This window comes from Petaurus breviceps, unplaced genomic scaffold (genome assembly GCF_028583685.1).
Source record: "Petaurus breviceps papuanus isolate PSGF00001 unplaced genomic scaffold, PetGlider_PUasm1.0 76, whole genome shotgun sequence".
NCBI classification, from domain to species: Eukaryota; Metazoa; Chordata; class Mammalia; order Diprotodontia; family Petauridae; genus Petaurus; species Petaurus breviceps.
In genome coordinates this window covers 552466-568037 of record NW_027186473.1, presented here as the reverse complement: position 1 = coordinate 568037, position 15572 = coordinate 552466, and the positions used below count along the sequence as shown (strand labels likewise).

General features: G+C 38.4%; 1 long non-coding RNA gene across 2 annotated transcripts in view; it reads left to right on the top strand.

Moving 5' to 3' along the window:
* Positions 1-15572, top strand: part of LOC138174955 (uncharacterized) — a 55171-nt gene that overhangs the window by 4329 nt on the left and 35270 nt on the right. For both annotated transcript variants that reach the window (XR_011171836.1, XR_011171835.1), the window contains exon 2: positions 15145-15289. This is a non-coding gene — a long non-coding RNA (uncharacterized lncRNA). The remainder of the gene's footprint in view (positions 1-15144; positions 15290-15572) is intronic.

Genomic DNA, 15572 nt, shown 5'->3' with positions numbered 1-15572 from the left:
TCATGTTTCAAGGGTGTGTCATTTTGCTGGTGTGGATCCTTTTTCCTTTGATACAGGTTATTAGCAAAAATTTCATCACTTTGTGGCCAGCCTAATCATAAGCCTTTCCAAATTTAGTAAGGCTAGTCTTCAGACAACAGTCTATCACCAATACCATATGAAAAACAAACAAACAAGATATTAGATTCTGTTCCCCTAAACAGTATTATAGGTTACCAAGGAGCTAGAAAGGGAAGCTTTAATTTGTGTTCATTGTTCCCATCTGTAAAATTATTTAGAAACTAAATAGTATCCCTACTATACAAAGCATAAGTAGATAATTAATAGTATTAAGTAAGTCATGGCTTATATTCTTTCCCTGTGGTTATGTCTACACATGTTTTAATAAGGTTAAGGAGTCTTACTACATTAATTTGGTCAGTATTAAATGTCCATTTGTATAATTCAAACTCCATAGTGATTTTTTTTTTGGTCAGGAATTATCCAGATAGACTTTAAGTTATAATCAAATCAAATGGATAAATACCAAATCTTTACTTTCTGTGAGCAGACTTTCTGGCCAGAATAGTCTTAACATATTATTTCAGGATACCTCAAGGAGTCTTGATTCATATCTCAAGAAACTTATTTTAATTTTTGACCCAGAAGGGAAAAAATGTCATTTCTCTAATAAGGATATACTCATAAAAATAGCACAGATTTTTCTAAAAGAGTAAACAAACTCTAACTATTCAGGTACAAACATGCCCAGGTCACACTGGTCTATGGACTTGAGTAACAAGCTTATCTATAAATAAACTACTGAGAATAATGGCAATAAACAAGTAGGAAAGGACAATCCAACTACAAACTTGACCATTAGTCTATTTTTAATAATCACTTTTAGCAGGAAAAAAAATGTTGTGTTTAATTTGGGCAGAAACATATAGGATCCTAGATTTCTAAACAATCAACAAGCAATTTACTTCCATTTTTTTAAAGATCTAATATATTTTAAAACATTTATTCACAGAAGAGGGTGAAGAAAACAGTTAACAATAAACTAATTAGATTATTCCAACCCTGCATGTTTCAAACATGTTTTATTACCTACTTTTTGTAATGAGTACACTATTAAAATAGTATTCTCCATATGAGTATTGGAGCATTTATGCCTCATTTATTTGAGGTAGAGAATAGGAAAAAATAGTTTTGCGTTCATATTCTTATATTCTGCCTAGGCAGTTTTGCAATAGTAGCTGACTATGAATTAGCAATGAAGAACTGCAGTTTTTAAAAATCTGAATCAGAGAGTAGAAATGAAGGAACCAAAAAATAATTTTTTCATTTGCAATATGTATTGGCAAAGATAGTCTTGGCTTTTACTGGATCATCAGCTAAATTATTTTGGCATTGGCCAAGAAAAGAGTTGGGAGAGTTAAAAGGCCTCTCAATGTTTTGCCTTATCTATGATTTGTATATCATTACTAAATGCCTACATGAGTGAATATACAGACCTCTCAATGAAGGGTTGATGCCACAGGACAGCCAAAAAGGTCAAAAGAGGCCAATTTAGGCATGACTCAAGGAAAAACATCCTAATGAATAGAACTATCCAAAAATAGAATGTGAACTGTTTGAGGAGAATTGTTTCTCTCTCTCTCTCTCTCTCTCTCTCTCTCTCTCTCTCTCTCTCTCTCTCTCTCTCTCTCTCTCTCTCTCTCTCTCTCTCTCTCTCTCTCTCTCTCTCTCTCTCTCTCTCTCTGTCTCTCTCTCTCTCTGTCTCTCTCTCTGTCTCCAAGCATCTTGCTGAAGATATTATATAATAGATTCCAGCTCAGTGATTTTCTGACTGTTAGTAATTCCAATCTTGTTTTTTTTCGGAGAGAGGTGACCTCTCCTTTGTGTTAGCCCTAGATTCATTGACTGATTGGCAAGGACCTTAACCCTGATTGTCATGTAAAAGTTCCCCTGAAACACCTCTGCTGTTTTCCCCAGCTGTTGCCACTGTTAATCCATTATTGAAGAAATCAGTATTATACCAAAGTCACCTTGCCCACAAAATTTATAATCTACCAGAATTTTAATGCTTGAGCAAAAGTAAGGAGAAAATAAATACTAGATGGGGGGGGGGGGGTTGGAGGTGGGAAACCTCCTTTCCCCTTGATTCGTGAGAAATTAATTAGGAATTATAAACAAATTAATTGAATATTGGGATATTGCTTGAATTAGGAATAAGTTAATTACATATTAAGATTTTATTTGTTAATTTGTAAAAATAAATAAAAGCTAAATTTGTATTTAGATTACCAAAAACAAACAAAAAACCCAAAAGATTTGTACAGTTGTACAAACAATAAGAGGCTCTTTTCTAAATTAGTTTTGGGGAGCCATCTGCTGGCAAGTTCATGATATGTCAGTGTCAACAATTTCAGTTTCAATTTGAGAGAAACTCATTGATACAGATTCCACACAAAGGCTATACTTGCTATAAATTTAGGACAAGATTCTCTAAATCGTGTCTGACAGGCTGTTAGCCACTCAAAAAAAAGGTTTCTTCACTTTCTCCAAATATGAAAGAACTGAGTAGTTTATGTCAACTATGAATATATGAATATATATGAATTGACAGACTGTAACAGCAGCTAGAGATAGCATGAGCAATCTCAAGTTGCCTTCTGTGTGTTTTTCTCCTTCATACTGTCTTTTTTCTCTGGCTTGTCTTTTCACTATCCCCCTCCCCCCCCCCCCCCCCCCCCCCCGCCCCGTCCCCTCCTACTTAGTGAATTCCTTCCATTCTACAAGCTTTCAGCAATGTGGTCTCAAATGGAAACGGCATATTTGTTTTAAGATACTATCAATAATTTATTTTCAAGAGCACTATCTACTTTTGTTTTGTTTCAAAAATACATATTAATCAAATTGTTCAAACAAATAAGCATACAGAGCCCAGAGGGCAGCTTGTACTCTCACAGGTTCTGGGGGAGGGTAGTACTCACAAACTCAGACATGTTTCCCATTAACAATCTGCCAATAAACTCAATTATTCTTGGCAAATAAATTTTTTTTCAAATTAAATGGTAAAAGCAGTAGTAACAAAACTTTCCTCTCCATGAGCTTCTCCAATAAACACAACAATCATCCATAAAAGAGTAAGCACACACTTAGAGTATAGCAGTAGTGAGGCATACATGTGACAAAATCAGCTTGTGTCCTTTTTCTCTTTGTATAGTGCTCACTTTGCTCCCCTCTGCACATGACATCGATGCTAGGACAGCTGTTCAGCTGGTCTCGTCTCAAGACATACAGTATCTCTGTTGGACAGACCAATCCGTTCTTATATAAACAGTTACAGTCTCTGCCACCTGTTCTCTTAGAAAGAGTAGAAACCCTCAGGGCAGTTAGGTGGCACAGTGGATAGAGCTCCAAGCTTGGAGTCAGGAAGATCTAAGTTCAAATCCAGCCTCAGACACTTAGTACCTATATGACCCTATTCAATTCACTTGACTTTGGTTTGCCTCAGTTTCCTCATCTGTAAACCATACCAGTGTCTATTAACCAAGAAAACCCCAAATGGTTTCATGAAGTCATGACTCAGCAATAGAAATCATAAGCCCATGATGGGTAGAATCCTATTTAGTTCTACTCCCCCACCCAAATCATCCCTACCCCTCATCCAGGGCCTTGGCACTGGGGCTTGCCACATTCTTGAAAGAGAAGAGCTTTCACCATTCCTCTCAACAATTCTTCCAGATAGAGAATTTAGGTTTGCTTGGCAAGATAATACACCCTGACATATATACAACCTGTCCAGCAAGACAGACCACAAGCTATTTTAATAGCCTCCTAATTAGGCTTAGAGCTTCTAGTCTTCTTTCTCTTTATGTGACTTCCAAAATAACTTTTCTAAGGCACAAGGCTAACAGATCTCTCCCTGTTCTAGAGGCTTTAGTGACAACTCTCCTTGTTGCCTCTGAGATAGACCAGAAACTCCTCAACTTGGCATTTTAAGCCTATATGCCCTCAGCCTACCTTTCCAGGCTTATTTCACTGTATGTCCTCTACATTGTAGCCAAACTGGCCTACTTCCCCACTGCACAAGCTATCTCCTTTGCCAGAAATTCACTCCCTACTCATTATTACTTCTTAGAATCTCTAGCTTCCTTCAAGGCAAAAGTCTCTTATGGGAAACCTTTCTCCATCTTCCTAGCTGAGTCACTCTCTTCAAACTACTGCACATATGTCCTTATCTGTTTATAAGTACTGTCTTGCAGAATGCAGTATCACTAGTATCAGTAGAATGCAAGTTCCTTGGGGGCATGGACTGTTTCTCATTTTGTCTTCGTAATTACAGGACCGAGCATGTCAGGTAGTAGGAGCAAAATAAATGGTTGAATTGGATTGGAGCTACCAGATAATTCAAAGGATTGAACTCCTTCCCTGATATCTTACACCCATGTCCCAGAGTCTTTGCTTTCCCCTGTTCCCCTTCCTCCCCCATCTCAAAGGAAGGCATTTTTCTTGCCCCTTGCCTCAGGTGCAAAAATTCCTGTTTCCTCCCATGTACTCTCTCTTCCTTTTGGTTTCTATGACACTGTTCTCTATCAACTTTGCTAAACCATAATCCATCTTCCATCCCCCAAAGTTCTGTCTTGGGCTTCCTTTTTGCTCTTTCAGAGATCAATTATGATCTCTAAGAAAATGACTTGAATAGAAAATGATACTCAAATCAGAGCTCTGAAAGGAAAACGTGTAACGGAGAGTTGAGGAAGAGCTGTATTGTAGGTACAGGGGACAGCCTGTGTAAAATCATAGAGACAGGAGATAAAGGGCACTATGAGACAAAAGCAAAAAGGTCAGTTTGGGTAGACTGTAGCGTGCAGGAATGGAAGACAGGTGTAAGGTTGGAAAGGTGCTTTGGAGCCAAATTGTAAAGGTCTTTAAATGCCAAACTGAATAGTTTGTATTGGCTTCTAGAGGTAAAATGATCGGGAGGAGCCAATGAGTATTGAGTAGTGAATAAACCTGTGCATCAGGAAAATCACTTTGGTAGTTGTGTGGAGGGTGGCTTGGGGAGAAGAGAAACTTGAAGCAAAGAGGCTGTTGCAATTGTCCAGGTGAGAGGTGATTAGGCCCTAAAATGGGATGCTGGCTGTCCTTCTCTTGAACTCTAGCTTCTCATCACCAAGTCCTTGTTGCACAGTTCTACTTGTAGATCTCACAGGAATTTCAAACTCAACCTGTCTAAAACAGATCTGACTGTTTTTCTCCTTAAACTCACCTGTCCTCTGAGCCTTTTCTTTTAGGGGTACGACCATCCTTCCAATCACCTATTTTTAAGTATTTTAATTCTTTTCCCAATTATATGTAAAAACAATTTTTAACATTCATTTTTTTTATTTTGAGTTCCAAATTCTCTCCCTCCCCTCCCACTTCATTGAGATGGCAAGCAACTTGATGTAGGCTATACATGGGCAATTATGCAAAATGTATTTCCATATTAGTCATCTTGTGAAAGAAAACACAGGCCAAAAAAGAACCCAAGAAAAATAAAGTTTTGAAAAGTGTGCTTTGATGCATGTAGACTCCATCAGGTCTTTATCTGGAGGTAGTTGGTGTCTTTTGGAACTGTCTTAGATCATCGTATTGCTAAATTGCTGAGAATAGCCACGTCATTTGCAGTTGATTGTCGTATACTATTGTTGTTATTGTGTACAATGTTCTCCTGGTTCTGCTCACTTCACTTTGAGTCAGTTCGTCTAAGTCTTTCCAGGTTTTTCTGAAAGCATCCTGCTTGTCATTTCTTACAACACAGTGGTATTCCATCACAATCATATACCACAATTTGTTCATCCATTCCTCAATCAATAGACATCCCCTCAGTTTCCAATTCTTCGTCATCACTAAAAGAGCTGCTATAAATATTTTTATACATATAGGTCCTTTCCCCCTTTTTAAAAAATTTCTATGGGGTACATACATAGTAGTGGTATTGCTGGGTCAAAGGACCACCTATTGTTTTTGTGTTTTTTTTTTTAACACTGGTGCTACCCTAATTCTTTTTTTCTCTTCCACACCCCCATGGCCAAGTCCCATCAATTCTGCCACATCTCACATCCATCCCCTTCTCTTCACTCCATTTTAGGCCCTTGTTACCTTTCACATGGCAATGGCATTATTTTTTACAGAGCTGCCAAGAGAGTCCAAAATCTTCAGTGGCTCCCTACTAGAGAGGATGAACTTCCTCTCTACACAGCCCATTTCATTTGAGGACAGCTCTGTTTGTTAGGAGGTGTAATTAAGGTGGATTTTAGAATATGGAAAGAGGATTTTTGTTATTCTTTCCTAGAGTTTTGTTTCCCAGGATCCATAGCTATAACAATCACTTGTTCCCAGATATTAGATATGAGTTCTCATGATTACGGTTCAAAGCATCTCCACCATGCTAGTGCAGTGTTATATAATGATAATTAATTTAAACATTTGTGCTTAAATTATAAATATCTACTGTGACCATAAAGTGAGATACAGGGATGAGGTGATATAAACTTGTGAGGCTATTGCTGGCAATATGCCTTCGATGTCTGTTGCCCTATAAGGCAGGTGGGCACTGATCAGTGAGTGGGGAACCCTTAGGGTGGAATTCATAAGCTGAAATGCTATGTGTGCCTTGATTGGTCCCCATCAAGGCTTGGGGGGAATCTGTGTTTGCCTCAACCGGCCCCCATTGAGGCTTGAGCAGATTTAGGAGAGTGTACAAGCTGTGCCTGTCTCAATTGACCCCATCAAGATGTAGGAGTAGTTGCCTCGCCTTCTTGCCAGCTTTACAAGAAGGGTGGTTAGGGAATGCTGTAGGAGTTGGTGCTCATATCAGCAACCTTCTTGTGAGAAGACCAGACTAGAATAAAGTAAGATTATTAACCCCTCTGAAGTGGTCATCCTGTCTGACCAGGTCAAGCGTGAACCTGTGCTAGCAGCCCTCCTGTGTTATCTGTCTTACAGGAGGTTCCCCACTTTTCTTCTGTAGAACTGTTATTCTTCCCACCCTTCCAGATGTGGTGGACTGCAGCTTCCCACAAGGGGGAATCCTACCATACAGAATCAAAATCATAGTTCTAGAATTAGAAGGGAACTCAGAGGTCATCTAGTGAAACACAATCTACAACAATGTTCCTGATCAGTTAAGAACTCCAGTGACTGGAACTGATTTCCACCCTAGGCAATCCATCCCACTTTGGACAGCTCTAATTGTTAGGAGTTATATCTAGTAAAAATCTCTCTCAGGGGCTTTTACCCATTGTTCTTACTTCTTCCTCCTGAAGTTAAGCAGCACAGACTCTGTAACCAGATATTTAAAATATCTTTCCAGCCTTGTTTCATATTATTCCCTTTTCTGCATTCCATGTTCCAGCCAAAGTAAACCATAAGCTGTTTCCTGAACTCAGCACTTATCTCTGGCTTTTGATTATTCACATAAGTCATCCCCCCTCAGTAAATCACTATCCTATAATGCACTGACTCCTTCTCTTGGTCTTAATATGTATCATACTTCAAGGCCCAACCCAGATTCCTTCCTCCCCATATATTCATTTTTCTCTCCTCCCTCTTCAAATTCCCTTGCATTTATTCATCTCTGTATATGTTTTATCCCTCATTAGAAAAGAGAATGCAGGAAGGAAAGATAGGTATAGGAAAAATTAGTCAAATTGTGGAGAAAAATAGATACAGGTTGAACTAGATGCCTCTTTGAGGGCAAGTATTGGAGGTTTTATCTTTGTTTTCCCTTGCATATAATTCACACACCTATAAAATCGAATTATTTTTAATATTGCTCACATTGGCCTAAATTAAGCCTACACAACTTGCAGCCCACCAAAGAATTTCAGGTGCTTGGGAAAAATGTAGAAGAAAACTTCCTTTGTGTGTAGAGAAAATCCTTTGACCTGCCACAAGTGGCCTTTGGGCCAGTGCTTTGGAGGAAAAGGGAAGTGAAGGGAAGAAAGTAAATAAGCAATTAAATAATACCTACCATGTGCCAGTTGGTATTCTAAGCACTTTGCAAATATTATTTCCTTTAATTCTCACCACAACTTTAAGAAGGTAGTGCTATTGTTGCCCCCATGTTACAGTTGAGGAAACTGAAGCAAATAGAGACTAAGTAGCTTGCCCAGGGTTACACAGCTAATAAGTGAGGCTAAATTTGAATTTAAGTCTTCCTGACTCCAGTCCCAGTGTTTATCCACTGTGCCACCTAGGAGACAGAAGTATATGATATTGTTCCTAGCCCCCAGTGTTCATAACATATCATTGGACAAATGAAACAATATATGTGAAATAATCAGGAAAAATAGGTATTAATTTTGGTCCTAGTGTAATGAATAAAACATACTTAGTGTAATATAAAATATGTTATGACAAAAAGCTTCTTAACTGAAAGAACAAATTCCAAAAACACTTTAGTGTCAGTAATATTATTATCAGAAGTAAAAATAGAAGACAGAGAAATGTATTCCAAGATGTGAATTCCTTTCCCTTTTATCTTTGGCAGAGCACTCACTCTTCCTTCCCTTATTGATGAAATGGACTGAAGCTCCTTTGCACTGCACTCTCAACCTCCAAGGGAGAATGTCCATTACACAGAATGAAGCCACATATTCTCCACTGGAAGAGACTTCAGGGGTCATCTAGTTCAGCCTGTATCTATTTTTCTCCACAATTTGACTAATTTTTCCTTCAAATATTTGGATGCTCTGTTATTTTATACATATGTACATTAAGTATTGATATTGATTTGTTATCTATGGTACTTTTTAACATAATGCTTCTCTGTGGTTTGGACATTCTTTATCTCCCTTTAAGATTCAACTCAGGTGGCACCTTTTCCTGAAGGCCTTTGTTACATGCTCTCAGTTGTTAACAGTCTCTTCCTCCTCAGATTACTTTTTATTTGTTGTTCTGTGTGCATAGTGAATCCCCCTATTAGTGAAAATCCTCATACTGGCAACCTGTTATTTCAGGTTTATGCTGAAACAAAATGAGGCACTATGGATATAGGCCACTGGACAGTTAACCAAAGGAAGTTTATTTAGCCATAGCATAGTAAGGATCTACAACAAGGTTACAGTGGTGAGTAGAGCACCGGCCCTGGAGTCAGGAGGACCTGAGTTCAAATCCAGCCTCAGACACAACATAAAAACTAGCCAGGTGACCTTGGGCAAGTCACTTAAACTCAATTGCCCTCCAAAAAGAAAAAAAAACCACCAAGGTTACAGTGGCATAGTTTCTATAGACACCTAAATCCTTGTCTCCATATGAAACCTCATCTGGTCAACAGGGTAGGAGGTGGTGATTCATGTGTTTTTCAGATACCCATCAAATTGGAGGGATCTTGGTCCTGCATGGGTGGGACTTCTTATGCCCCTTATGCCTCTTATGTTCAAGAAACCAGGTCAGTACAGCCAGAGGTTACCAGGAAATTGTCAAGAAAAACATAGCTTGAAGCTTGCTCCATCCCTGGGCCAAATTCTGGCTTTGTTACCTTTTCCTAACTCATGTTGAGGGATGAGAAAGAAGAGGGAATAACCTATAACACACCTAATATACCATGTTTATAATTAGACCGAACTCCTTTGAGTCTTAGCTCTCATCCAGAAACCTCTAGAATGTTCCAGAGGCTTGATGTAATGAGCCCTATGTTAAACAACATCATCTACAAGACATCATTATGTATAGTAGTAAATGCCTCTTCAACTTGGGCTCTGTTGTATCTCCTCCATGCCATTGACAAAAATTTTGGTAAGCATTCAGCTCATTGTGTTAGGTTTAATTTAATATAGATGGTAAGAAAATCATCAAATGGGGGCAGAGTCAAGATGGCGGAGTAGAAACAGGACTTCCGCGGAGGGCTCCGGCTTCCACCTCCCCCAATTCATGTAAAAGGGGACTCTGAACAAACTTTCAAGCTATAGAACCAATAAAATGACACAGAGAAGCTAATCTCCCGCTGAGGACATCCTGTTAGGCTGGCAGGAATCGGCCAGTACAGCGCTCTGGTAGCCGACCCCAGCCGGAGGTTTTAGCCCCAGGGCAGGCCTGACCAACCATGGCTGGAGGGACTTCAGATCACCAGCAACTGTGGCGGTTTCCAGAATTATCAACACATAGATGCAAAGGACAAAGTGAGAAGTCAGTGCAGTGTGGACTTTGGGATTCAGTAGTTGGGAGTGTGTCAGCCTTTGCCCCCGGGGCAAGAAGCCACTGAGATACCCAGCACAGCCAGTGCCACATGGCAGCTTCAGCTCCTGTCCTGCAGAGTGTAGGGGGACCAAGCGACCAGTCTGAGGGGCAGTCGCTCTTGCTTTAACCTGCTTGGATCTGGATTGTGGTCTAGGATGGAGGTCCTGGGGTGTGCGACCAGCTTGCCAGAGTGTGTGGAGGCTTCAGAGAGGGCACCCAACTAATAATTTGGCAGCTGAGAAAACCCCAGCATTTGGGATGGAAGCTCCCCTGTCTGGTGGCAGAGTACTACTGTGGCAAAAAGCCCAGGGGTCAAGGGATTGAGTGGTGACATGAGCAGGCAAATGAAACAAAATAAACGGAGCAGCCCAACTTTACACTCCTATTTTAGTGACAAAAAGAATCAAAGCATGGAACAGGAGGAAGACAGTGAAGTCAGAACTCCTGCACCAAAAGCTTCAAAGAAAAATGCAAGCTGGTTACAGGCCATAGAGGACCTTAAGAAGCAAATAAGAGAAGTGGAGGAAAAATTGGGAAGAGAAATGAGAACGATGCAAGAAAATTATGAAAGGAGGGTCAACAGCCAGACTGAGGAAAATAACACCTTCAAAAATAGACTAACTCAAATGACAAAATAGGCTCAAAAAGGCAATGAGTTGAAGAATGCCTTAAAAAGCAGATGGAAAAAGAATCTCAAAAGCTCAATGAGGAGAATCATTGCTTCAGAATTAAATTGGAGCAAATGGAGGCTAGTGACTTTATGAGAAATTAAGATGCTGTTAAACAGATCCAAACAAATGAAAGAATAGAAGGCAATGTGAAATATCTCATGGGAAAAACCACTGACCTGGAAAATAGATCCAAGAGAGATAATTTAAAAATTATTGGACTACCTGAAAGCCATGATCAAAGAAAGAACATAGAAATCATCCTCCAAGAAATTCTCTAGGAAAACTGCCCTGGTGTTTTAGAACCAAAGGGCAAAATAGAGGTTGAAAGAATCCACCAATCACCTCCTAGAAAAGATCCCAAAAAGAAAACTCCTAGGAATATTATAGCCATGTTCTGGAATTCCCAGATCAATGAGAGGATATTACAAGCATCCAGGAAGAAACAATTTGAATATTGTGGAAACAAAATCAGGATAACACTGGATCTGGCACCTTCTACACTGAGGGATAGAAGGGCTTAGAATATGATATTCCGGAGGTCAAGGGAGCTTGGATTAAAATGAAGAATCACCTACCCAGCAAAACTGAGTGTCATGTTTCAGGGGGAAATATGGTCATTCAGTGCAATAGAGGACTTTCAAGCATTCTTGATGAAAAAACCAGAGTTGAATAGAAAATTTGACATTCAGATACAAGAAGCAAGAGAAGCATGAGAAGGTAAACAGGGAAAAGAAATCATAAGGAACTTATCAAAGTTGAACTATTTACATTCCTACATGGAAAAACAATAATTGTAACTGATGAAACTTTTCTCAGTATGGAAACAGTTGAAGGGAATAGAAATATCTATCTATCTATCTATCATATATATATATATATATATATATATATATATATATATATATGTCTATATAGGAGGGTATATGGACATATGAATACATATGTCAATGTGTGTATATATGCTTACAGGTAAACATAGAGGGCACAGGACCAATTTAATAGTAAAGGATGATACTTAAAAGATGAAATTAAGAGGTGAGAGGAATATAATGAGAGGAGATGGGGAGAGACAGAATGGGGTAAACTATCTCATATAGAAGGGGCAAGGGAAATGATTACAATGGAGGGGAAGAACAGGAAGGCAAAAAGACAAAACCTTATTCTCATTGAATACATACACACTAAATAGGATGTCTCACTCTACAGGAGAGTAGGGGGGAAGGGGATAAGAGGGGGGATGATGGAAGGGAGGGCAGGCTGGGGGGGAGGGAAGTTGGAAGCACCTACTTTTGAAAAGGGACAGGATCAAAGTAGAGAATAGAACAAGTGGGAGGTGGGATAGGAAGGAGGGAAATAGAGTCAGTCTTTTACAATATATCTACTATGGTAATGTTTTGCATAGCTGCACATGTACAACCTATACCGAATTGCTTATCTTCCTAGTAAGGGTGGGTGACAAGGGAGGAAGGGAATGAATCTGGAATTCAAAGTTTTAAAATCAAATGTTTAAGTACATATATATGTGTGTGTGTGTGTGTGTGTGTGTGTGTATACACACACAGACACACACACACTATTATCAATACTGTTTTACATGTAAATTGGGAAATAACATATACAGGCACTGGGGCATAGAGATACACTATGCCCTACTGGAAAAGTCGAATGGGATATGGGAGAAGATATGGGAGAGAGCAGATTGGAGGAGGGGATATCCTATGGGACCGCTATTTTGGAGTGATGGGTAGGGGAAAGAGGGGGAAAAAATTTGTAACTCAAAATCGGGCATAAATAAATGATGTAAACCAGAAGTTAATGAGCCATTTGGAAAAAAAAAAGAAAATCATCAAATGAGACATGTTGTTACATCTTTTAGGAAGTCTTGTATAGTATATTGACAAGATCATGGGAGACATCTTGTTGGGAGAAAGCTATTAAGATGTTTTGCTTTACCAAATCAAATTTTTTTTTTTGATAGTCAACAAACAAGGGCAATTGAATCTTATATACTCTCCATCTTTTAGTCACACTTGTTGGAGCTATAAACTGGTCCAGCCATTCTGGGGGGGGGGGGATTGGAATTATGCAAGAAAAGACATGAAACTCTTCATATCCTTTGATCAAGTGATCCTATTACTTAGACATATAGCCCCCAAGATCAATAATCAAAAACAAATTTCTATATATAATAAAATATTCATAGAAACACTTTTTGTGGTAGCAAAAAAACCTGAAAACAAAGCAGGTACCTATTAACTGAGGAATAATTGAACAAATGATACAATATGAATAGGAGAGAATAGTCTTACACCATAAGAAACAATAAATATGAGGAAATCAGAAACACAGGAAGGCTCATATGTTGTAAAAAGCAAAGTAAAGAAAACAAAAGCAATAATGTAAAACAAAAAAATCACAACACACCCCAGGAAGTAAAAACTGATAAATTTAAAGAACAATCTGAGTCCTAGAGAATTTATAAGGAAATAATCTTTCTCTTCTCCAAAAAAAGATCAGATTACAGAGTCAGAAAATAGAATATACTATCATATGCTTTTGCTGAATCCTTTGGGCTTGGTTTAAATATTTTTCTTTGTTACAAAAAGGATCCTTGTTTGAAGGGAAATTATAGGCAAGTAATTTGCAAATGACTATGGTATCAGAACCAAAGGCAACCAATGAAAGGGGTGGATGACATGCCTAACACCTACTTTGCATGGGTGGCTTTCACCCTTCTTTCTCTGAGCTTATAGGGAGCACAGGGTGGGATGAATAGTCTCCATCCCCTTAGGGTCTCAGAACCTCATTGGTGTCAATCTTTAGGTTGCTGAGAGAAAAGAGTGGGATTCAATGTTATAAGACATTACCCCAACTACCTCATTTTGACTCTGCTTATGTGCCATATCAAAATGTTTTCCTCTCCAGTGAGCCACAGGAGATTGGCTTTTCAGGACAGGAATACTAATTACTGAAAGGAGGAAATACTGCTTGATTCAATCTCCATGAAGGAACCCCCTAACTCATTTTATATTAATGAAAATTCATATTTTGTGAAACTTGCTAATTTATCCTTCTCAGTTATCTGAGAATCTTGGCAGTAATGCAAGACTAATATACTTTATTATACTAGGAATAAGTCCTGCTAATTAGAGAAAGTTCTGAGTCTGAGTAAGACTCAGTTATTGACATTTTATTCATTCCTGAGGTGAACTTTATGCCTTCTTGCAAAAGAGAGAATTTGAAGTCTGCCATACAGAAAATGTACACCAGTGAAATCACTGCAGAGGGCACCAACTGTTTCAAATACAGAGTCCCATTGTTGGACATGTTAGTATTATATTTTCTGTTGTTCTTCTTCTCTGTCGGGATCCTCCTGTTCCTGTCCTGCTTCCTCAATGAGGTGTGCAGTTTATACTGTTGTCAAAGTGCTTTTAAAGTGAAATAATGGGGTGGTTATGAAAGACATTCAGGCAATCTGTTGAATAGATGCTTTTGATGTGGCTTAGCTTCAAGGAACTGTGTGCCTTATTAACAAGAGAAACTAAGTTAATGAACTCAAGTTGAATGTCTCTGTATTTTATCCATTGCTTCTTCTTCCTCATGTGATGAAAACAACTTATAATCACCTTTTCCACAAAAAAGAATAGTCCATAACCTCACAGGTTTGTTGAAATTCTTCTTGCCTAGTCAAAATATTGCAGAAAGAATAAATTCAGATAAGACCCCCCCCCAAAAAAAATGATACTTCAACATTGTAATTACTTTTTGCAATGATAGAGATTTTAGGTTATTTGCTAGTTTTGTTCATAAGACTAGTAAATCGATGATTGAGATGTTGTTGTTACATTGATGGCAAAAGATGTATATTCACAAAGTGAATCATGAAAACTGTCCTCTTCCATTCTCTAAATCTCTAAAATAGAACCCTAACTACATAAAACATTGCAATGAGATAGTCAATGTACAAACTGAAATTTTAAACTTTTAAGTATGTAACTATGGTCGACAAATAGAGACTGTGGAATGCCCTATAATTCAGTTTCTGGTAGGAAATTATAGAGGCTATTAAAGTATTCATTGTAATATAATCTGTTACTTGGGATATAATTACCCGCTTCAGTCATTTAATTGTAAAATTATAGCCTGCTTTTTATGCCTATGGTCGTATGTAAAAAAAATGCATTTTATGACAACTAGGTTAGAGCTGGGCTGTGATTATCTGAAAAGTGGATTGAAATTTTGCCTTTTCTTTCTCTAGCTCATTTTACAAATGAGGAAACTGAGGCAAACAGGGTTAAGTGACTTGCCCAGGGTTGGATTTGAACTCATGAACTCATGAAAAGGAGACCTGATTCCAAGCCCAGTGTTTTCTAGTTAATTTCTGGAATTTTTCAAAAGTAGAGGTAAGTGAAAAAACAGAGTTGAAGTGACTTGTAGATCACACAGGCAATAAGTGTCAGAGCTAGAGTTCAAATTGAAGTTCTTTTGCTCTGAATCTAATGGACTTCTGCAATACCACTTCATTTTCATTTATGGTGAAGCCTCATGTCCAAGAAATAAGAACTCTTCAGATTTAGAAAGGGGAAGAAATATGCCTGAATATACTTCATATCCTAACAGTTTGAATTAGGTACAGAACCAAATGGCAATATATCTAGGTATATCTACTACAGGATGTAAATAGCT